This window comes from Otolemur garnettii, unplaced genomic scaffold (assembly GCF_000181295.1).
Source record: "Otolemur garnettii isolate 467f Iridium unplaced genomic scaffold, OtoGar3 scaffold00005, whole genome shotgun sequence".
Classification (NCBI taxonomy): domain Eukaryota; kingdom Metazoa; phylum Chordata; class Mammalia; order Primates; family Galagidae; genus Otolemur; species Otolemur garnettii.
The window spans coordinates 4,304,594-4,328,038 of NW_003852400.1; the positions used below are offsets into that span (position 1 = coordinate 4,304,594).

The 23,445-nt window shown below is 36.6% G+C and overlaps 1 protein-coding gene and 1 non-coding gene across 3 annotated transcripts in view; both read right to left on the reverse strand.

The window, feature by feature from the left end:
- LHFPL3 (LHFPL tetraspan subfamily member 3) overlaps positions 1-23,445 on the reverse strand; it is a 509,453-nt gene that overhangs the window by 452,885 nt on the left and 33,123 nt on the right. The gene's annotated exons all lie outside the window — the stretch shown is intronic.
- Positions 12,816-12,978, reverse strand: LOC111721973. Its single transcript, XR_002770949.1, has one exon. It is a non-coding gene; the product is annotated as a U1 spliceosomal RNA (small nuclear RNA).

Sequence of the window (23,445 nt, forward strand, 5' to 3'; positions counted from 1 at the left end):
GTGTACATATACCACAGTTTATTGATCCATTCGTGGATCGATGGGCACTTGGGCTTCTTCCATGACCTGGCAATTATGAATTGGGAAGCAATAAGCATTCTGACACAAATATCTTTTTCAACCTCTTTTTATCTCACAGCACATTTGATCCTATAGTTAAATTTCCACAGCATTCCTAAATTATATTGATCCAAAAAAAGAGTAAACAAAAGAATATACTGTTTTGAACTTTTTTTGAAAATAATTAATGATCTTTAAAATTTTTCATAGCCTATCTAAGATCATTTCACAGCATACTGGTTGAAAATCACTGTTATACGCCACAGAAGCCTTTGCTTGTGCTATTTGCTTAATATAAAATGTCCTTCCTATTCACTATCAAATTCCCACTCTTCCTTCAAGGCCCAAGTCTATCCTCACCTTCTTTTAGAATTAGACCCTCCTTGGGTTACAGTGTTTCTTTCTTGGTTGCTCACATGCCCTTCTTCTGCTTTTCACACAGTGGGTGCTCATTAAGCAGCTAGTGAACAAGTGGGATCCTGGGGGGCGGGGGTAAAAAATGTGCCTCCCCCTGTCACTACAGCATGGGGAGGAGTGGGAGGAGAGACTGCTTTGCAGTGGGAGGAGACACTGCTCCCTGAGAAGGGGAAGGAAACTGCTATCACTTGGGGAAAACTAGGAGACAATGTGTATGAAGCAGCTAAAGTCTTCCGGACCAAGAGTTTCATTTTTCTTCTTATGGTGGCTCAACAAATACCACCCATGATCCCCAGGAACGTCTCAAGAGATTTAGTAGGTAGTGTGGTGACAAGGTGGAAAATTACATATAACTTAATCTCATTTCACAAAATTTTAAAAATAAATGCGGAAGTTAGGAAGAATATGGCAGTGAGTCCAAACCAATAGTAACAAGATTCTCTACTTTTCAGCCACACATTTCTTAAGATAAAAACATTACATGATGCAACATTACAGCTTATAGTTTTTACTTTAATGAAATTTGTTTCATTTTCTTGGAAAATTCACTTGTTACCATAAATTAGCTCTGTCTCAAGTTCTGTGAGGATGCTTTTATGCACTAATACATATTTTCACATTTGATTTTATTTTCAGTCTTCTCTGATTCTAGCTCTTCGTTGAGATCTTCAGTTATATTTAATTGGCATTTTTAACACCATCCAAGCAAAATTACTGCAACTAAAAACAGAAAAAAAAAATCTTTCTCTGTACATGTTTCACCCTTTTTTTCCCTTTAACTCTTTGTTGTTTACTTTTAGATCATATTCCATAGCAAAAAAATGCAGGGGATCTAATGATGGGTATGGACTAGAGAAAAGAAGATACCTGTCATTTCCCTACATTGAGCTTTTATGAACCTTCCCTCAAGGAACCCCGAATTACAGCATTTTAACCCCACCCGCACTGGCCTACCCTCTGTTTTGAGTCTGTTAATTAACCTCTTATCGGCTTTCCCTGGTATCTTGCCATTACCACTGCTAGGAAAACCTTCATGTCTGGACTATCCTTTCTCTCGTGCCAGTGCTCTTTTTTGGTTATTTTGTGCCATCTCTATTTCTCTCCATTTGACCTTCTTCCTGCCTCCCCCTGTAGCAGTGGGTCTTAGTCAGCCATTTGTATGACATGATCCCAACATAAAATGGGCAATAAACAGAATGGGCCAACTCCCTTACCCAGAAATCAGGAATAGGTCCAAGAAAGAGTGGGTCCTCCTTAGTGTGGCTAAACCTGTAACACTTAAACTCAGAAATGACAGATTAGTCATGTTTTTCCACCACATGGAACCAAGGGACGAGAAAGCTGCTCAATAGAGAGGGAAGAAAGAAGAGGAAGACGGTCTTCTAGTGCCACTGGGGCCAAGGAGAACAACCCTGGATTTACCCTTTGGGGGTTATGTTTACTTGCCTATTCCTACCATTTACAACCAAAAAAGTCTTTACTAATAAATGGATATTCAAAAAATGGAAAGTTTTATTTTTGAAGGTATCATAAAACCTTAAGGCAGCTGAATATCATACACATTAGAAATTAAAGAATAAATAGCATTATGACTTAATCTACTAAATGAAATTACCTGGTGTCCTAGAAGAATCCAGGTTGTTGAAGTCTATTCACATAAAGTATTGAATGTTTGGGACAGAGCAGAAATCGAGACAGAAAAATGTAGGGGAAAGTCACTATCTCCATGGCAGGCAATTTATTTCTTCCACCTGTCGCACAATTACTCCTACCTCTCCTAACTTCTGGTTCTCCTGTCATTCATCAGGTCCTCTGATAACAAAGAAGATAAAACCATGGACAGTGTCTCTGGGGTGGGAGTGGAGGAGAAAGTCTGGGAGAGGGAGGCAAAGAAACTGGCTGCCAGTCTCAGAAAAAAAAATTATTGCCTGTAATGATTCAAGTGACACTAAGTGACAGATTGGCTGGAGTGCACAGGTAGGTCACTGAATATACTACAGGAACATGGGAAATGTGTGAGCAGACAGGAGGACCCAGCTATTGCAGTGACAACCAAGCGGCTCTGATCTGACAAACCACACATCAGCTTTTTTTAACTAACCATGGATGCAAATATTCAGGAAAAAGTGAAATGTAATTTAGAAATCTTCTTGTTTATTAATCATGTCTAAAGGAGCCCCCTTTTTATTTAGTAATCTATCCTACACTTCTGTGTCTGTCACAGCAATGAGACATATGGTAAATCTGGGGGTAATCATGATATTAAAATTAGCTTATTGGGCAAGAATAAGTTAGAGCATGTGGCATCATTGATCCTTAGAAAATGATAACTAATTAATCTCAATTGCCTTATTAATTCTAAACCAAATATTTAGAAATGAAAAATAAAACCAGTAACCATGTGAATGCATATATTCATATTTTAATTCATAAATTCTTTATAAAAATTAATTCTCCTAGTGGAGATAGGGGATAGAAAACTAACACTAGCCTAAGATTAAACAAAAAAAAAAGATTTTTTTTTTCTTTTTAGAAATGGCTATTTATTTCTCTCTGTTAAAAAAGTTCAAAAAATCAGAAAACTTAGAAAAGTATAAAAATGATAATTAAAGTTACCTAAATTATACTACATTAATTGATAGCTCTGAAGTTTTCTTTCCAGGCTTTTTGTTTTTTTTTTTTTTGCAAGTCTTAATTTGAGGACCCAAAGGATAGACATTACTCAGGAGCTTATTAGAAATGTTGATTCTCAGGCTCCATCCCAGATCTACTGAATCAGAACATGCATATAAGATTCTCCAAGTGATGTGATGTACACTGAAAAACCACTGCACTAGGTAAGTCTTTTACTTTGTCTTGCTAAAATGTCGAACCAGAGATTTTTTAGAACAGTTTTATTGAGATATAATTTACATACTATACAATTCATTCTTTTAAAGTGTACACGTTAGTGGGTTTTAGTGAAGTCACAGAGTTGTGTAGCCATTGCTACCATATAATTTTAGAACATTGTCCTTAACCTCCTCCCACCCCAAACATACCCATTAGTAGTCATTTCCTACTCTTTCTACCTTAGAAGCCCCTGGCAACCATTAATAATCTATTTTCTGTTCAAGACCAGCCTGAGCAACATGATGAGACCCCCTCCCCTAAAAAAAATAAGAAAAAAATTAACCAGACACGTGCCTATAGTTCCAGTTACTCAAGAGGCTGAAGGAGGGGGTTCACTGGAGTCCAGGAGTTTGAAGTTGCCTGAGCTATGATCATGCCACTGCACTCTAGCCTGGGTGACAGAGCAAAACCCTGTCTCCAAAACTCATTTTTGTCTCTAAGAGTTTCTTACTTTGTAATTGTGATGTAAATGAAATCATATAATATATGGTCTTCTGTGACTAGCTTCTTTCACTCAGCATAGTGTTTTCAATATTCATCCATGTTATAGAGCATGTATCCAACTCATTCCTTTTTATTGATGAATAATAAACCCTTTACATGGATACATGATATTTTGTTTTTATTCATCAATTGATTCACATTTTTACTCTTTGATTATTTTGTGCCTTCACATATAAGTTTTTGTATGGATATATGTTTTCACTTCTATTGCTAGGTCATACGGTAACTCTACTTTTAATTGTTTGAGGAACTTTGACGCTATTTTCAAAACTGGCTCCACCATCTTATATTACCACCTGCAGTGCATAAGGATTCCCATTTTTCCAAATCCCCCAAATTACCTGTTATTATCTGACCTTTTGAGCTAACCATCCTACAAGGTATAAAGTGGTTTCTCACTGTGGTTTCTATTTCCATTTCACCAATAACTAATGATGCTGAATATTTTTTCATGTGTTTATGGGCCATTTGTACATATTCCTTGAAGAAATGTCTGTTCAGATCTTTTGCCCATTTTTACATTGTCTTTTTATTGTTGAGTTTGTAAGTCTTTTATATATTTCAATACTAGATCCTTAAGAGATATGTATTTTCTCCCATTCTGTGGGTTGTCTTTTCATTTTCTTGTTGTCCTTGGTGTCCTTTGGTGCACCAAATTTTTGCTTTAAATTTGATGAAATTCAATTGATATATTTTTGTTGTTTGTACTTTTGATGTCAGTTAAGGAAACCACTACCCAAGATCAGAAGGATTTACTAAAATGATTTCTTCTATGAGTTTCATAGTTTTAATTTTAACCTTTTGATCTATATTGATGGTGAATTTGTTTCTGCATGTGATATGAGGAAGGTAGCCCAACATGTGAACGTCCAGTCCTCTCAGTACAATTTGTTGAAAAGACAACATTGAATGGTCTTGGCATCCTTGTTGAAAATCAGTTGCCTATAGTTACAATTATATTTCTGAGTTCTCAATCTTACTCTGTGATCTATGTAGCTACCTTTATAGCAATAATACCCTATCATAAATAATGTAGCTTTGAAGTACATTTTGAAATTGAGAATTATGAGTTCTCCAACTCTGTTCTTTCTTAAGATTTTTGGCTATTTTGGATCTCTTACATTCCCATAGGAAATGGAGAATCAACTTGTCCATTTCCACAAAGAAGCCAGTGGAGATTTTTTGATGGGGATTGCATGGAGTCTGGAGATTAATTTGGGAAGTACCATCATCTTAATACTATGTCTTCTGGTCCATGAACTTGCAATGTCTTTCATTTATTTAATATTTCAATTTATTTAAACAATGTTTTATAGTTTTCAGTGTTAAAGTCTTGTACTTCCTTTGTTATTAGCTCTAATAGTTTTTTTGTGTGTGGATTTCTTAGGATTTTCTATAAACAAAATTATGTCATCTGAAAGTAGTCAGTTTTACTTCTTCATTTCCATCTCTATGTCTTCTATTTATTTTTCTTACTTAATTATCCTGGCTAAAAACATCCAGTACAACATTAGACAATAGTAATTAGAGTGGAAATTCTTGTCTTGTTTCTGATTTTAAGAGGAAAGCATTAGCATTCACTATTAAGGATGATGTTGGCTGTGGACATTTCATAGATGTCCTTCATCATGTTGAGGAAAGTTCCCTCTATTTCTAGTTTGTTGAGCATTTTTTCATCATGAAAGTAAGTTATCTTTTGTCAAATGCTTTCCCTGCATCTACCAAAATGACCATGTGGTTTTTGTCCATTACTCTATAGATTAATATTGCATTGATTTTCTGATGTCAAGAAAACTTTTATTTCTGGGATAAATACCACTTGTTCATGGCTTATGATCCATTTTATATATGGCTGGATTCAGTTTGCTAGCATTTTGTTAAGAATTTGTATTTATAAAGCATATTGGTCTGTAGTTTTCCTGTGATGAGCTCAACTGATTTTGTATCAGGATAATACTGGTCTCAAGAGTAAATTGGGACATGTTCATTTTTTTTTCTATTTTTTAAAGATGAATTTGTGAAAGATTGTTGTGACTTTCTTTTTCTTGGCATTTTGAATATGTCATCCCACTGCCTTCTGGCCTTAAGGTTTTCTAGTAAAAAGCCAGCTGTTTATTTTATTAAGGCTCTCTTTCATATGATGAGGGTTTTTTTCTCTTGCTGCTTTCAAGATTCATTCTTTTTTTTTTTTTTTTTTGAGACAGAAGCCTCAAGCTGTCCCCTTGGGTAGAGTGCCGTGGCATCACAGCTCACAGCAACCTCCAACTCCTGGGCTCAAGCAAGCCTCCTGCCTCAGCCTCCCGAGTAGCTGGGACCGCAGGCACCCGCCACAATGCCCGGCTATTTTTTGGTTGCATCTATCGTTGTTTGGCAGGCCTGGGCTGGATTCGAACCCTCCGCCTTGGGTGTAGTGGCTGGCACCTTAGCCACTTGAGCCACAGGTGCCGAGCCACAAGATTCATTCTTTATCTTTTACTAGTCTGGCTATAATATGTCTAGGTGTAGATTTCTGGATTTATCCTACTCAGAGTTCACTGAGCTTCTTGGATATTTAAATTGATGTTTTTCATAAAATTTGGGAAATTTTTGGCCAAAATTTCTCCAAGTATTCTTCATGCCCCTTTATTTCTCTATTCTTGAACGTCTCTCATTCTGAGTTTATCATTATGCAGATACTGATACGCATGATGATATTCATAGGTCTTTGAGACTCTGATAATTTTTATTCATTCTATTTTCTTTCTGTTCTCAGACTAGATAATCTTGATTGAACTTTCATTAATTTTTTGGTTCTTCCTTTTGCCAGCTCAAAAGCAGATTTTTCATTTTAGTTATTATAGTTTTCAATTTCAGAATTTTTATTTAGTTCTTTTTTATAATCTGTTTATTGCTATTGTCTATTTGTTAAGGCATCATTTTCATATTTCTCTTTAATTATTTAGGCATCATTTACTTCTTTGGACATATTTGTAATAGCTGATTTAAAGTCTTTGTCTAGTAAATTCAACATCTTGGCTTCCTCAGGGACAGTTTATATGGACTGATATTTTTTTTCCTTGTGTATGGGCTATACTTATCTGTTTCTTTGTGCGTGTTATATTTTTTGGAAGGTAGATATTTTAGGTAATATAATGTTAAATACCAGATTCTATCCCTACCTCCACCAGGATTTTTTGTTGGTGCATTTTTTTGTTTTTATTGTTCATTTGTTTAGTGGCTTTCCTGAAATAAAATATGTATTCTAGGTTATGTGCAGCCATGAAAATTTTGGTCCAGTTAGCTTAATGGGCAGCTAATGATTAGACAGAGATTTTCTTAATTGTCTTCAGCCAACAGTATCCTATTCTTTGGCAAAAGGGCCTATATTGTACTGGGACACATTTGCCATGCTCCAACAGTTTTCAACCCTGCCTTCATGTCTTTACTTCCTGCTTGTACAGAGTTCAAGGTCAGCTAGAGCTGAAAAATTTGGACATATTCTGGTTTTTCCTGGGCATGATAATGACCTTGAATATATATGTGACTTTCTAGATCCTTAATATGGAAGAGTTTTTCTAAAACCCCTATTGAGTCCTTCTCCTCACATCATCCATTTAAGGTTTTAGCCAGGTTATTATTTACCCCAATTGTTATTGTAGTCTCAGGAAACTAAGATATTAAACAATTGTCCATGATTGTTTTCAACAAACTCCCCAGGTATAGAGTTTTTCCTACAGAGTGAGGTCCAAGTCAGGTCAGATAATGACAATGCCCTTTGGATATAGCTTTTTCAGGGAACTGGGAGACATTTCATATAATAAGAATGCTCGGGGGATGGTTAATTTTTAAGAGATATAAACCTGTTATGTTCAATCCAGTGGCTGCTAGGCTGCTATTTTTCAAAATTACGTTGGTTGTGAGTCTGCTACTATTCAAAGCTGAGGAGGAGAATTGGGACTAGAACAGGTAAAAATGTCATAAAACTCATTATTCTTGCTGATATTTCTTGAATAAACACTTCTCACATTTTTGCAAGCCTTTGGTTAATTTCCAGAGCTCTGAAAAAGTTGATTTTCACTTTTTTTTTTTTCTGGCCAATGTTCTCATTGGTTTGTTGAGACAGAAATTTTTGGAGGCTCTTACTCCACCATTCTAGAAGTGCTTCTTCTTTTCAGAACTTTTAAAATATGTATTTAAAATCATACTTGTCATACTTCTCTACTAAAATAACAAAATATGACATTCATCTGATGCATTCATCTGCTATTTAGAACCATTTATAGCCCACACAGTATTATAATGTAAATAAGAAAGTGCAGTTACCTTAGTTTATCCTAAGTAATATAATGTTAAAAACCAGATTCTATCCCTCCTCCCATTTTACTTTAATGCTTTAACCCCTAGCATTAAAGTAAAACTCATTCAATTCTTGAATGAATTAGTAAATTGCCAAGAGTGAATGATTACATGCATAAATGATGAATATCCATGCTGTCAGGTTGCTCAGGTGTAACCAAGAAAGGCAGGCTGGCTATATACCAAGCCTTCTAAAGAGGTAATCATTATCCTGGTGATTGTACTCTGGTGCCAAGTCTGGTCTTCAGATTTGCAAAGTCAGCATAAAACCAGTCTGTCAGCCCATAAGTGGCACCGTTTCTCATTAACCCATCTCAGAGAGATCAGAATACCAAATTATTAATTTGCAATAAAAGCTACAAATGCCATGAGGACCATAATAATTGCATCCATAAGTCTAGCGCATTTTCTCCCCACAGGTAATAACATATGGAAAGACAAATTCTTCTAAGAAATTTGCAGGTTAAGCACAGAAACAACAATTGTTATAAAATGCAAATGTTCAAGGGCATTGGCTACTGAGGCCTGATAATCTATTACGATTTGTGCCTTGCTTCTATTGATTTAGGAGACTAGAAATAATGAAAAAGTAATCTTACCATATAGATCTAATGCTCGTCTTACCTGGAGGAGGAAGGGAGAGGCAGAAGCAGAGAGGATATATACACCATCTTTGGGCTGTGTGTGTGTGTGCGCGCGCGCACGCGTGCATGCATGCATGTGTATATGTGTATGTGTGTATGCTACATCAGCCTTTGAAAGTTGAGCCCCAAAAATAATTAAACTGGCACAACCTCAGCTGGGGAGGACAGGGAGGCTGCTGATACCAAGAAGAGGAAGCAGCGGCTGCCACCTTTTACCTCCATCATCTGGTTATGTATTTATTATATCTATGTCCAACATGTCACATGCATTTACGTCCACATAACTCTCTAAAAAGATTCTTGATCTTTTCCTTTTTCCCTTTACCCACTATCTAGTCTTCTATCTCCCTTTCATTCTTAAATCTTTTATTACTCTCCCTTTCTTTTTGGAATTAATAACATTTTCTGACATGCTTATTGACAAGCTCTTCTGCTTTTTTCACCTTCAACACCCGCATAGTTGATTTCATTTAATTTCCTTTATTGCCATTATTTTCCCCGCCAATCCTGTTCCAATTATTCAGAATAGCTCTCATTTCTGTCTCTCCCACCTGTAGAGGTTGCAGGTGGAAAAGGTAAAGCCAGATGACTAATACTCAGGTATACTAAGCTCCCAGGATTCACAAGATTATTGATAACTTAAAGCCATTGCTAGAGGTCAGACAAGTAATGACACATTTCAAAATAATTCCACAAGGCACACAAGAAGAGCTCTCCATTGACATTCAAGACTCAAAAATAACCTTTATGCAGATCTATAAGGCCTTCTCCAATCTCTCTGACGAGAGGACAAAGAAAAAGCACCAGTGCTTTCTTACAAATTTTGGATTTCTTTTCTCATTTAAAAAAGGATAAACAATTCCTGCAATCTTATCTTTGAACTTTAAATCCTGTTGAAAAGAGCAGCAAACTTGCAACAAGGTCCTTACTTAGAGCAGTATATTTTCCACCTGAAATCAAATTAGTTAAAAAATGTTGCTCCTTAGGAAGAAAGAGCATCTCCTTTATAGCACTGCCTTGAAAGAGAACTCAGGTGTTGTGTATTCAGCCAGTTACTAAATAAAATGCTAATGTTTCAGGGCAAAACTTGTAAAACTGAAGATACTGAAGTACTAGTTTCATTGGAACTTGTGGTTAAAGGAAGTACACTCACAGAGGCCAATTAGCATGTACCTTGTTAAAAATTAAGTTGAATGGTGATTAACAAGGCCAGTCTATGTTTAAGCAGAATAAGAAGTGCTAATTTGTAAGGAGCACTGACAGTACTTACAGCCCAAACCGTACCTATAGTTTATATCTATACTACCTGAAACCTCCACAGCATAGTCACTATGTTAGGAGCCTCCTTAAGAACTAACCCTAAAATGTGCATGAGTTACAGTAGGAGAGAGAGAGGAGAAAAGGTGGTACAGATATTAAACTACTATGAGGAATTTTCACACATGTGAGCTTCAAACAAATCTCATGAGGTCTCGTTAGTATCATTATGACAAGGTGTTATGAAGTGGTGGTTAGGAGCATGGGCTATAGCAGTAGACAGCCTGGAGTTCAGCCGGCTCTGTCATGTACCAGCATATCACTGTGCCTCCATTTTTTCATCTATGAAAGAGGGCAAATAGTGTACTTTTCTCATAGGGCTACTAAGAACAGAAGATTACTACTGTTAACAATTATCATATACAAGATGCCTTTAAGAGTGACTGGTACATAGTAAGTATGCACCAGGCATTTTGATTACTACTTTGCATATTATTATTAAACTGAGCCGCAAAGAGGTGAAGTAACTGCCCACGATCATGCAACAGGTGACAGAGCCCTGAACAGTAATCAGGGACATTGGTCTCTGAGGCACAGGCATGCACTTTGCACACCATCTCAGCACAATATGATCACTAACAAAGCTGCTTTGTTTTTCAGATCTCTTGGTGGGAATGTGACACAGAATATGTAAACACTTACCAAAAATAGGGTATGCAGAGAATGACAGGTTATAAAGATCTGGGCCAGTAGTACTCAAATTGCACAAATTCAAAACTTCCTTTCAGGATACATTCAAGAACAATTAAATCCAGCATTTTGGAAGTGGGGTCTAGGCAACAATAGTTTGCAAAGCTTCCAAGGTGATTCCAATGTGCAGCCAAGCTTGAAAACCATCAGATTAGTGGTTCTCAAACTTGAACATGGATCAGAATCATCTGGAAAGGCTGATGAACACAAATTGCTAGGTCTTACCTCCAGAGTTTCTGATTCAGGAGATATGGGGCCTGAGAATTTGCATTGATGCTACTGGTCCAGGGAACTCTAGACATTTAAAAATTCCTTCTGGATCCTTAGATGGATCTGAGGATCTACGAAGTAGTAGGGGGTATCACAGCGTAGAGTACAAGGACACACAGAATGGGAAACAAAAAAAATACTCCTGACCACTTCACAACTTTTTCCTAAGTTTAGTTCAAAGGATAAATGACAGTTTTCATTTCTATGCTAATATCTGGCAATTTTAAATCAAATTAGTGCCTCTCATCATTCCAATACAACTGTTTCAGTGGAAGCAGCAATACTCCACCCAAACCAAGCTTTCAATGAAAGAAACAGGATTTTTTTAAAGTCAAAATCAACTTAACCAAGACTCATTGACAAGTGTTTCATGTAAAGTGGATGATCAGAAATTCATCAGGTAAATAAATAAAATAGGAACCACAGTTTTTATTTGCCATTAGATTTTAAGTTTTGTGAAAGCAGGGACCATATCTGTTTTTACTTAAAACTTTATATCCAGAATGAGAGCAGAGCCTGACACATAGTCAACGTTCAATAATTGGGTGAGGAAAGAAGCAAAGAAGGCAAGAAAAAAACAATGAATAGGGCAAAAGGGGTTATTTACATCAATAAAGGGTACAGTTTGGATTTTTATGTATTGAATACTGTAACATGGAAATACAGACTAGCAAAACTTCAGAATTTAAGACAAAACTGCCAGAAGAACGACAGTAGTAAGAGACTACTCTTTAAATAGTCACTCTATTTAATATCTGCTTATATATACAGCATTCTGTTGCACTGTTATTTACAGACTTGATCTATAAATCTTGGTTAATAAATTAACATCAACTTTAATTTATAGTCCTAAGTGCCTAGAGTCATAAGAGAACAAGTCACAAGTGAATATTGGGTTTTAATCTTGTCATCATGCTGTATGCTCTCTATTTTGTAGAGCACCTTGATCGTCTTTCATAGTATTTCGTTTGCAACTTGGATTATATTTTATTTTTGATACTTTAAAAAGAAGCTTTGTTAAAGTATAATTTATATACCTTAAAACGAGTGACTGCACATGCCCATATGCAGCCTCTATTCATTTTAGAAGACATAGTTATTCTTCTGATTCTATTTATAAGTACCTTACAGCTTAAAAAAAAAAACACATTGCGCTTGTGCTAATTATCAGCAGGAAAGTGAAACCATACTTATTATCTTACTCTTTTACAGTTAAAAATTAATATATTTACTATTTTTCTCCATGTCCTTCCTCTGCTTGCTATTTCAAAAAATAATTCAGAATTTTCTACCAACTATATGTATATATATGCGAAACTAATATTTATCTTCACTCTTAAGAATCATGTATTACAATTACATTCAACTTGGTAAACAAATTTTCAATACTTCAGAATTAAATCTACCCAACTGATTTTAATAATGATTCCTTTTATATTATCAATTCTCCTTTCTTGCTTTTTGTTGTTGTTGCCTTTATTCATTTCTTTCTTGGCTACAGAATGCCTATAAGTAAATTTTTGAAGGATTATATAGAAGTGACTTATTTTCTAAGTCCTTCCAAATCTGAGAATGTTTTTCTGATTCCTTCAGGCATTTATGGGTTAGAATTTTTCAATTACAAACATTTGTCCTAAAATTTGAGTCACCGTCTTCTTTTTTTATATTTTCCTTTTTTTTTTTTTAAAGGGGAAAGCACGAACACAGTCTCCCACTACCACAAATTATGCAGTTGAGTTTCCCACATTTGGAGAAATCACAGGGGTCAGCACATCTGAAGTGAAAAGGATAAGCCTCGCCTGGGAAAACCACCTTTGTGATCATGGTATCTCCCCTGCCAGGTAAGGATCACACAGTCTTCTTCTGATGGGCATGTCTACTTGACTCTTTCTTCTTTTTTTTCTTCTTCCTAAAGGCTTTCCAAAATGTTTCATTACTCTTGAAATATCACAGATATGTTTAGATTATTTTCATAAAATGTTTATTTTCATGAAACAAAGTGAAGTCTTTCAATCTGCAGATTAGGGTCTTTCTTGAGCCCTGGAAAGTTCTGTTGTCTATTTAGATCTGTGACCACTGCTTGTGTTCTATTTTTCCTTGAATCTTTCTCAGAAATACCAATTACCACATGTTGGATTCCTATTCACCACATCTAACATCTCTCAATATATATAAATATACCTATCTACAAGTACATTGTTTTAAATCAAAATAATAATGTTTATTAAGGATTCACCATGTGCAGGACACACAGATTATCTCAATGAAACTTCATAGATAACTATGAGATGGGTTCTGTTATATCTCCATCTTGCTGTTGAGAAACTTGAGGCTCATAAATGACACAATTATGTGTTCAAGATTGCACAGCTGTAAGTATTACCATTTTAATGGAAAGATAAAGTTTGATTTTAAGTCCTGTGCTCTTAACCCATATGCTTACTAACAAGAATATTATAGATATACTGAAACAGTTAAGACTTTATAGTATAAACAAATACACAGTATGTTTTTCCGTTACATCTACACAACATGCAGAATTCAGTATTTCTACTCTAGTCAGGGGATTTTCATATACCAGGTCAATAAATACTCAAATATGGCATTTCCCACCATGATAAGCACAAGATTGGGTACCATCCATCACTGTGACTGAGTGTCTCAGACTGTGGCTCCACCCACAGCCCCTGCTTGTGTGCTCTAGCAGAGCTGCAGCTGTGCTGGGAAGCCCTCTTCCTCCTATCTCTCTTGCCCTAAAGGTCCAGTTGAATCTACACATTTCCATGAAATTTTGTGTCTTCCTTTCAGATAGTCTGTTGGCTTTCTGTGTTATTAGCTCTTGCTCTAGAAGCATTAACTGGGGCATCTATAAGAAAGTCCATCAGCATATTGTTATACCGTTATACCACCAACCTCCCTCAGATATCCTGGTTCCTCACTGCTGGCCTGGAACAATTTAAATAGTTGACTTGTCCAAGATTTTTTAAAAAGAAGAACTTTATTTCAGAGACATGACTTCTTTCAAGGCATCATTATCTTTAAGAAACCCTTTACTAGCCTCCTGGAGTAAGAGACAGACTCTATTTTCATATTGAAGAAAGCACCAAAAATGAAGAGGTAGACTTACAATGTTGTGAAGGAAATTCCCAACATTAGCAGTTAGTTTGGTCTGATTCAGGCTGATCCGAACTGACAAAGGCCCAGGAAGTTCAGCCTGTTCCTCCAACTTACCTCTAATTCCCTGGGAGACCAATTTGGAGATCTGACTGTCCTGAAATGGTTCTAGGGATCTGCCAATCAATCTAGATTTCCAGGCTTGCCCTAGAAGTGGACCTGATTGAACTGAAGTTGGCAGAAAACAGCAAGATCTTTATCTTCAATCCATCTGACACTATTTCTTTCAAAATTTCTGTGCTAAGTTTATAAGCTAAAAGTTCTTACTATCACCTTATATGGTTGGTCCCTGATTTCAGAATTTAGGAGCTATGCGTTGGATCATATGTTGGGAGACTTAGAATAAATTGAACCCAAAACATAAAATAAAAAAGTTGATAAACTATTTTGAAAGACTCTACTTTAAAAAAAAAATCTTGGCAAAAAGGCTCATGCCTATAATCCCAGGTCCCTGGGAGGTTGAGGTGGGAGGATCGCTTGAAGCCAGGAGCTCAAGACCAGTGTAGGTGACAAAATGAGATCCCCATCCCAATGAAAAGTCAAATCATAGTCTGGAGAAAATAGTTCAGACTTACATATATATTATAGGACTAGCATCAAGTCTATATGACGCACTTTTAGACCAAACTCATACAAAATATTTGAAAAGACACTTCACTTTTTTAGGTACACTAGTGGCCACCAAGTACATGAAAAGATGTTCAATTTCATCACTAGGCATCAGGGAAATGCAAATTAAAACAATGAGACACTACTGTGCACCCATGTCTACAATCAAAAGGAAGACAACCACAAGTATGAACAAAGATGCAGAAAAAGCAAAACTCTCCAACTTCGCTTGTAGGAATGTTAAATGCTACAGCCACTATCAAAAACAGTTTGGCAGATTCTGAAAAGCTAAACATGCACTTAGCATATGCCCAGGAAATTCTTCTACTTCTAGATATTTACCCAAGAAAAGTGAAAACATGTGTCAACACAAAGACTTGTATATGAATGATTATAGTAGCTTGATTCATAACAACTTAAGCCCAAAGACAATATAAATGCCCAATATATACACCAATATAAATAGCTTACTTACAGGTAAGTAAATGTGATACAGGCCGGGTGCGGTGGCTCACATCTGTAAGAGGCCAAAGCAGGTGGATCACTTGAGCTCAGGAGTTCAAGACCACCCTGAGCAAAAGCAAAATAGCCTAGCTCTAAAAATAGCTGGGCATTGTGGCAGGCACCTGTAGTCCCAGCTACTAGGGAGGTTGAGGCAAGAGAATCACTTTGAGCTCAAGTGTTCGAGATTGCTGTGAGCTATGATACCATGGCACTCTACCCAGGGTGACACAGTCAGACTCTGTCTAAATGCAGCAACTTCAATAAATCTGAAAAGCATGTTCTACAAAAGAAGCTTCAGATTACACACTGCATATTCCTTTTCTCCAAAATTCTAGAAAAGGCAAACTCATCTATAATGACAGAAGTAGACCAACACAGAAGTTGCCAGTGGGCAGGAGGGAAGTTTCAGGGGTGCTAGAAATATACTATATCTTGATGTGATGGTGTTTTCACAGATGTATAGGCTTAGTTAAAACTCTTGTGAACTGCACACTTGAAATGGGTGAATTTTTTTTGTATGTAAATTATACCTCAATAGAGTTTGGGGGGTGGGAAGGTTGTTTCGTGGGGTCTTTTTAAGAATAAGCTGAAAGAAATTTCATTTGGGAGAGTTCAAAATTTCAGTTCAGTGCTGTCTTCATTTATTTTCACAAAGTAGAATTTTTACAACAATTGAAGCCACAAGCAAGCAAACTCTACGCTTTGATCTTAAAGGCAAATAAAAACTTGGCTATTATTATGGAGAAGACACAGGGAAACTTACAAAGCAGTATTAATTTTTTAATATGCAGATTTGTCCTTCCCAGGTTATGTAATGCTGAGTCGCTACTGTGATGATTTGAGGTGAGGGGGTGCGGACAGCCTCTGTTTTGCTGTGACAGACAGTGCTAAGGGTCAAGTGATATTAACAGACCTACTTCCTCACAGGTGCAGGTAGATTTCTCAGAAAAGCCTATATAGTCCTCTGTTCTACATGGTTTTAAGTATTCCAAGCAACAAGGCTCTGTCAAAGAATAATAAGATATTATAAAGAAGAGATGCTTTTCCAAGCATTTGCTTTGACATGCTCCTTTCCAAAACTCTCTTCCTCCCACTTATGTGTGCCTTTGTGATACACTGAAACTGATTTCCCTCCTTCCCCTGTAAAGAATAGGCCTGTATCGTGCTCTAAAAAAATGAACAATTAGGGAAACGAAAAGACATTTTAATAGTTAAGTATGCTTTGCAAGGGGTATTCAGTGTCTTACAGCACCCTGATGAACCCCTCTCTCGGCCACCTTTCCCAGGGATAGTTTAAACCAAGCACCTGTGAGGATGGCAAGTGAGTCAGCACATTCTTCCCTTCTATCCTGTGATTAAACAAGGCATGGAACTTTACAAGATGTCAAAATGCGTCCAATCCCTTGCCATCCGCAAGAACGGAGATATTTTTGACCTTCCTGCAGACCTAATGGAGTTAGCTGGGAACTGGAAACTGTCCAGATATTTGGGAAAATGTAGCCAATTTGCGATGTTACCTTTTTGTCCTTAGTGAGCAAAATTCCCAACAAGAAAAAACTGAGGTTCACAATCCATCATACATCAAAATATTAAAGTCATAGCCCAGGAATACTCCATACCACAACAATGCAGACTCACTCTGCAAGACTCCTAGAACTTCCCAGGAAAAACCTATATATTATGAATTTTGGACATATACATATTATTGGTAAAATGTCTAAAATAACACGATTCTCCCAATACATTCTGAGAAGAACGAGGAGGAGTATAACCAAGGCTTCCCTTCCAGCCCAGATTAATAGAGACAGGTCTGCAGATACTTCACCAAAACCACTGGCTTCTTAATGTTCACCCAAGAGGAATTTGACAAAAGCTTTCACAGAGCAACAATGCCTCTCACAATGCAAGTTTTCACAAATCCCCCGCCAGGGCAGCACCATCTTATCACTCTATTCCAGGAAAAGTAGCAGGGACATTATCAGGAAAATGAAAAGGAAAAATTTTATCCTTGCCCTTCCTGGGGAGATAAATCTCCTCAAAGATCTCATCTAGCACTCCCCTTTTTGTGGCCTCTTGGCATTTTATGATACACTGAAAAGTTCTATAGGAAAACTTCCTTACATGTCATATTAATTGCAATTATCATGACCTGAAAATATATAACTTTTACTTGTGTTTAGCCTGTTTTTTACACAAAAATGTAAAAGTTAACATGGACAGGATCTTGATCTTGTTGACCACCCTACCCACCAGTGCCTAGGAAGAAACTGTGCACATCAAAGTGCCCACAACGGTGTGTGACATTTTTAATGAATGAATGATGGCTTATGCTGGCCTGACACCTTGCCACCAATGGTATTGCTCATGGTCTTCCCCACATCCAGTATCACCAGTAGATCATATTTTAAAAGGCATGAATCCTGCATATTCATCAGTAGTTTCCAAACTTTAACCTTCTCAAGGATAAGCTGATATGCCGTACAGATGCAGATCCTAGTTCGAACCCTACAGATTCAGATTTAGTAGCCTAGGGATAGCACCCAGGAATGCAGATTCTTAGCAAGTATTCTAGATGATGCTAAAGTATCAATACTTCAGAAGACAGCAAAGTGGGGAAACAATGAAGGCAAAGCAGATCAATATAGAAAAGGAAGGCAGGCCGCTATGGTCAATAAATAAGGTGATACATAATGCAAGAGAATTGCAATAACGTCTTCCCTGGAAAATAAAGAGAAATACTAGCCCACACAGATTTGCCTTCAGAAACCGTGGTGTAGGCAGAGAACCCAGGACGGTGTCTGTGAGGTTCCCTTTGCACCTATTGTTTCTACCAAGTTCATTAATTTTTTTCTAGGTTCAAATTCTGCAAATTTAAATGTTGCCAAGATTTTATACTTCTATAAACTCTTAGCCAATGAGAAGTTTAACTATGTGTAATTTTGAGCCTTATGCTAGACTATTTTGATTATTTTTTATCAATTCCAATATTTCCCAGGTCAATTTTTACAGATTTCAGTTTCTGAAATGGACCAATTTGGTTTTACACCTAGTTTGGCAAACATACTAAATTTTACCATGTGTGGTGTTTATTATTTTCATTTTTCTTTCAATTATTTTATTTCTACTGATGAAATTCATTATAAATTGAATTTCAATGGAATAGTCTATATTTATCGCTTAAAGCAAACAGTGTTACTAAGGCAAAGAAATGTGACCTGAATAAAAGATAAAGTCTACACATTCTGCTTGTAATTCTACTAGTTCATTAAACATCCACAATTGGTAATTTTATGCTTACTATGTGGCTGGCATTGTGTTTTGTACCTAAGGATACAAAAAGACAGATAGCCCACCCCAAGCTTACAGTCTGATGGAGGAACCCACACTTTTCCTGGGTTCCAAAATTATTCACAAATGACACTGGTCCCTTTGATGCCAACCACAAGGAGTTTGTTACCAAAACCAAAACCATTCAGTGACTTTCAACCAGTGTGCCATGAGAGGATCTTAGGTGTGCCTCAAAAATTTTTAAAGATCATTAATTAAAGTATTGCCTAAAGTTCAAAGCACAGTAAGTATATTCCTTTTTACTTTTTTTTTTTTTTGAACAACATAATTTAAGTGTGCTTCAGAAGTTTATAACTTTAAGTTTAAGGTTCAAGTGTGCCATGAGATTTTTTAAAAAGCTTGAAAACACTGCCGTTAGACCAAAGTAGGGCTCTGTGTGTTTCTAACACCCTGGACAACCCCCACATCACACTTATAGTACTTTGTCTTGATAGCCATTTTTTTCATGTATCTTCCACCCATGCTCACAAAGAAATTTTCTAGCACACAAACGAATTTTAATATCCATTTAGAGATAACAGAATTACCCTCCAAATCAACAAACATTCAAGGCATGTTTACTCCCAGTTTGGGAGATGAAGAGATAGTAGGATATAACACAATGACCATCAATAAAAAGCAAGCAAAAGTGACTTCAAAAATATTTAAAATACATAGAATAATTTTGAATCAAATGTTTCCTAAGTTTATCCAAGTAAAATTAACCTCACTTATTGCACAATGTTTCTGGAAATGTGGTTGCTACTGTGCAAGTAAGAAAGACTTATTTCCTTTGTTGACTTTTCCACTGAAAATTCAGGCATCTTGTTGTCTTGAAAAAATGGCATAAAGCAGAATATACCAAATGGATAGGCTACTATAATATACCAGATGAGGGGAAAGGTCTTAATAGTCAAATAGGAAAGTTGGATTAACAAAGTTAATTCAGAATTTTTAGTATGTTGATAGGCTTTATCAATGTCTAGAAGAGGAATAGAGCATGCTACATTTCATAAACTTATCTGCCCAAGGAAATGATTTTTTTTTTTTAAGTTGCCATAAGAAAACTCCAAGAAATGCTTGTTTAAGCCCATGGACATTTATTTTCCTTTACTCAGAAGTATGGTCACTAAGACAGGCACAGTGCTTTTGGGGGGTTAATTCATGATTCAACCATTCACTGGACAACATATAATAAAATCACTAAAGAACACTTCCAAAAGCAAATTAACAAATAACACAGTAATCTATAGTTTGCCCTTTGCCCTAACTTTTATAAATCACCATACAAGGATACTTATAAGTACATCTTACGTAATAGTTCAAAATTTATAAACCACCATCACATTATCTCACTTGGATCTCTCAATACTGTAAGTACCATCCTCCTATTTTACAAATGAGGAATATGAAAATCTGTGACATATTGCTTGGTGCCCATAGCTCAGTGGTTAAGGTGCCAACCACATGCACTGGGGCTGAACCCAGCCCAGGACTGCTAAACAACAATGACAACAACAACAACAAAATAGCTGGGCATTGTGGTGGGCACCTGTAGTCCCAGCTCCTTGGGAGGCTGAGGCAAGAGAATTACTTAAATCCAAGAGTTTGGGGTTACTGTGAGCTATGACGCAATGGCACTCTACCAAGGATGACATAGTGAGACTTTGTCTCAAAAAAAAGAAAAAAAATTCTATGACATAAAATTACTTCCTAAGACCTCACAGGTACTAAATGGTGGAGCTTATATGTTAACCACCAGACCTTCTGTCTCAAAGACCAGAACTTTCTCCTCCATAGCACGTTGCCTCCTCAGTGTGTCAAATAGCATACTGAGTTTGTTGACCAATTATTGCCTTAAAACCAAACACAACCAGCCAATCTTAAATATAATAGGATATGGATGACATTCTGGAAATATGAAAGTCGCAGATGAATCAAGAACGATGTTAATGCTTATATATAAGCATTAGATTTATTGCTCCTTTTGGTCTCAAAAAACATCATATATTCAGAAGTGTTTCTATTTCAAAGGCTCCCTAACTGGAAAAAAACACTATGTTTCTATTTCAAAGGCTCCCTAACTGGAAAAAAACAAGAGCCTAAAAGGCGAAGTATATTTGAAAAAGTAGCTTCCTTACTACCATCCAGGCTGCTGGAGGCTGAATTTTTATGTTGTTGGTTGAAATGGGAAGAGCTTCAGCTATAGGATGGGAGTCATGTTTGGGCCCTGATCACTCTGTATGAAGTAATGATGTTTTTAATGGCTGGTTGGAACAGTCACACACTCCAAAGAAGCAATGGTTCTGAAAGGGCTAGATTATTCTTAAATGGACTGTAACTTTCATTGAAAACAAGTACCAATTAACTGGTCGTTAGCAATCTACCCACCAAGATTTTTTATCCTCTCTGATGTTCTCAACTTGCAATGAGACCATTCTGGTCCATACTGTTAGTCAGTATTAGCTTTTCAGGGAAAATATCTCATCCATTGTATCTGTGAATTGGAGGAACATTCCTGTGCTATGTCATCTCCCAGACAGCTTACTTTGTTCAGTTACAACACTATTTGTCTACACAAAGTTATGTACCTATATTGTTAAACAAACACTAAAATGTCGCTTTCCAATTCTAAGCATAAGAGTACCACACAGCCTGCTAAACAGATTATGCATGTGACTCATCTAGAATAAAAGAAAATTTGCCTAAGATCTCAGTTTGGGAAAGTTATGGTAATAACCCTACTCCAGAATTTGCAAGTTAATCAACAAAAGCATCAAGTTCAAGTCCACAGTAAACACAGCGAACTATATTCTGAAATTCAGAGAACCAGAAAGCAACTCAAAAACAGAAAATACATAATCAACCAAAAAGAAAAAATAAATACCAGAAGCATGGGATTGTATGTGAATTAGCCTCTTACCCTAGGAGAACCATACCCAAATATTTCTCCTCTAATGCCAACTTTCCCCACTTTTCATGGGTCACTGGGGGAGAAAAAACTGTGCACACTTGTCAGTAAGTCATTTCGTAGGAAGTGGAGAGATGACGATGGGAGACAGAATAAGAAAGAAAAACTGAGATAAACAGCTGGACTGGCCTCCTTTGAAGACTGGAGCTAAAGCTCACTATTTGGGAACTCTCAAAGTGAGGTCCAGAACTCCACAATTCTTCTATGCTGTCAGAATTCAGAAGAGCACTGGCATCTTTTTTTTAAGCTAACGAGACCACAGGATGACAGAAGATCCAAGAGTTCACAACAGAAAGGGGCACTGTTTGTAAACCACATGTTTTACTACCATGTCTGTTGATCAGTGAAAAAGAACAGCACAGCAGTCATGAAAATGGGCTCTGGCGCCGTACGTTATTACTATCTTCAACATTTGGGGAAAGTTACATAATTTTTCTCTGCCTCAGGTCCTTCATCTTTTTTTCATTATTTTTTATTTCAGAATTAAGGGAGTATAAATGTTACTGTTACATACAATGTTTTAAGTCAGAGCACTTGGTTTGCCCATCGCCAGAATGATGTTCACTATATTGATAATAAAAATCCTATGTCCATCAACTGGGAAATTTATACACAAAAGATGGTATATTGACACAACAAAATTCTACCCAGCGATGAAAAAAAAAACAATTTTAGATACATATATTAACAGGTATGATGCACAAAAGCATTATATTAGGGATAGATGCCAAATGCAAAAGTATTATATGATTCCATTATATAAAATGTCCAGAAAAGGTAAATTTATGGAGATGTAAAGCAGATCGGTGTTGCATGAGAGGTGGGACTCAGCCTCATGAAACCAGTGACTGTACACAGGATCAGGGGAACTGAAATGTCCTGAAATTAGATTATGGTGATGATGTCAACTAAAATCATTGAACTGTACACACATAATAGAAAATTTTATGGCATATTAAAAACTGGTGTGGTTTCTGTCTCCTGGATAGACCCTGACTGACACAATCCTCTTAGGTTGCTATGAATAAGAAAGAAGTTAATATATATGAGTGTGGAGAACAATGCCTGGCACATAATAAGTGCTACATGCATTATTATTATTATTATTACACTGTCCTACCATAAATTAAATATTACATGTATGTGGTACACGGTACAATGCTTGGCACATAATATAGGTGCTTAATAAAAATTAGTACCAGTGCAATATAATACCCCCCCCATACCCTCATAGGAGGCTGGGGTGGCCAAAAGAAGGTATCTACATGGAGAACTGTTGGTCTATGGAAATTCTATGCAAATAAAAACAAAAACAATACACACACATGTACATACCATGTCTGGAAATGGGACAAAGATGCTGGAGCTGGGAGTCAGGGGCAGAAAAGGAAAGAAAATATTTAGGTAGAGGCAAAAGACAATGAAAAAAATGAGTGACAAAGGACTGGTGAACATAAAGGAACAGGTGGCAAGCCAGAGAAGTGGGTCCCTTCCTCACTCATTTCACACAGATAGTGGACGTCTACAAGTATTTTGTCTTAGCCAAGGTCCTAGAATTTCTTGAAAGTCCTCAACTGAACCACTTAGGCATCTTTCTTCCTTTCTCCCTCATAACTTCTTTCAAAAAAATAAGAAGATAGAGCTCATGTTAAGTGGGGGGTTTTTTTTGGCAATTTTTGGCCGGGGCTGGGTTTGAACCCGCCACCTCCTGCATATGGGGCCAGCGCCCTA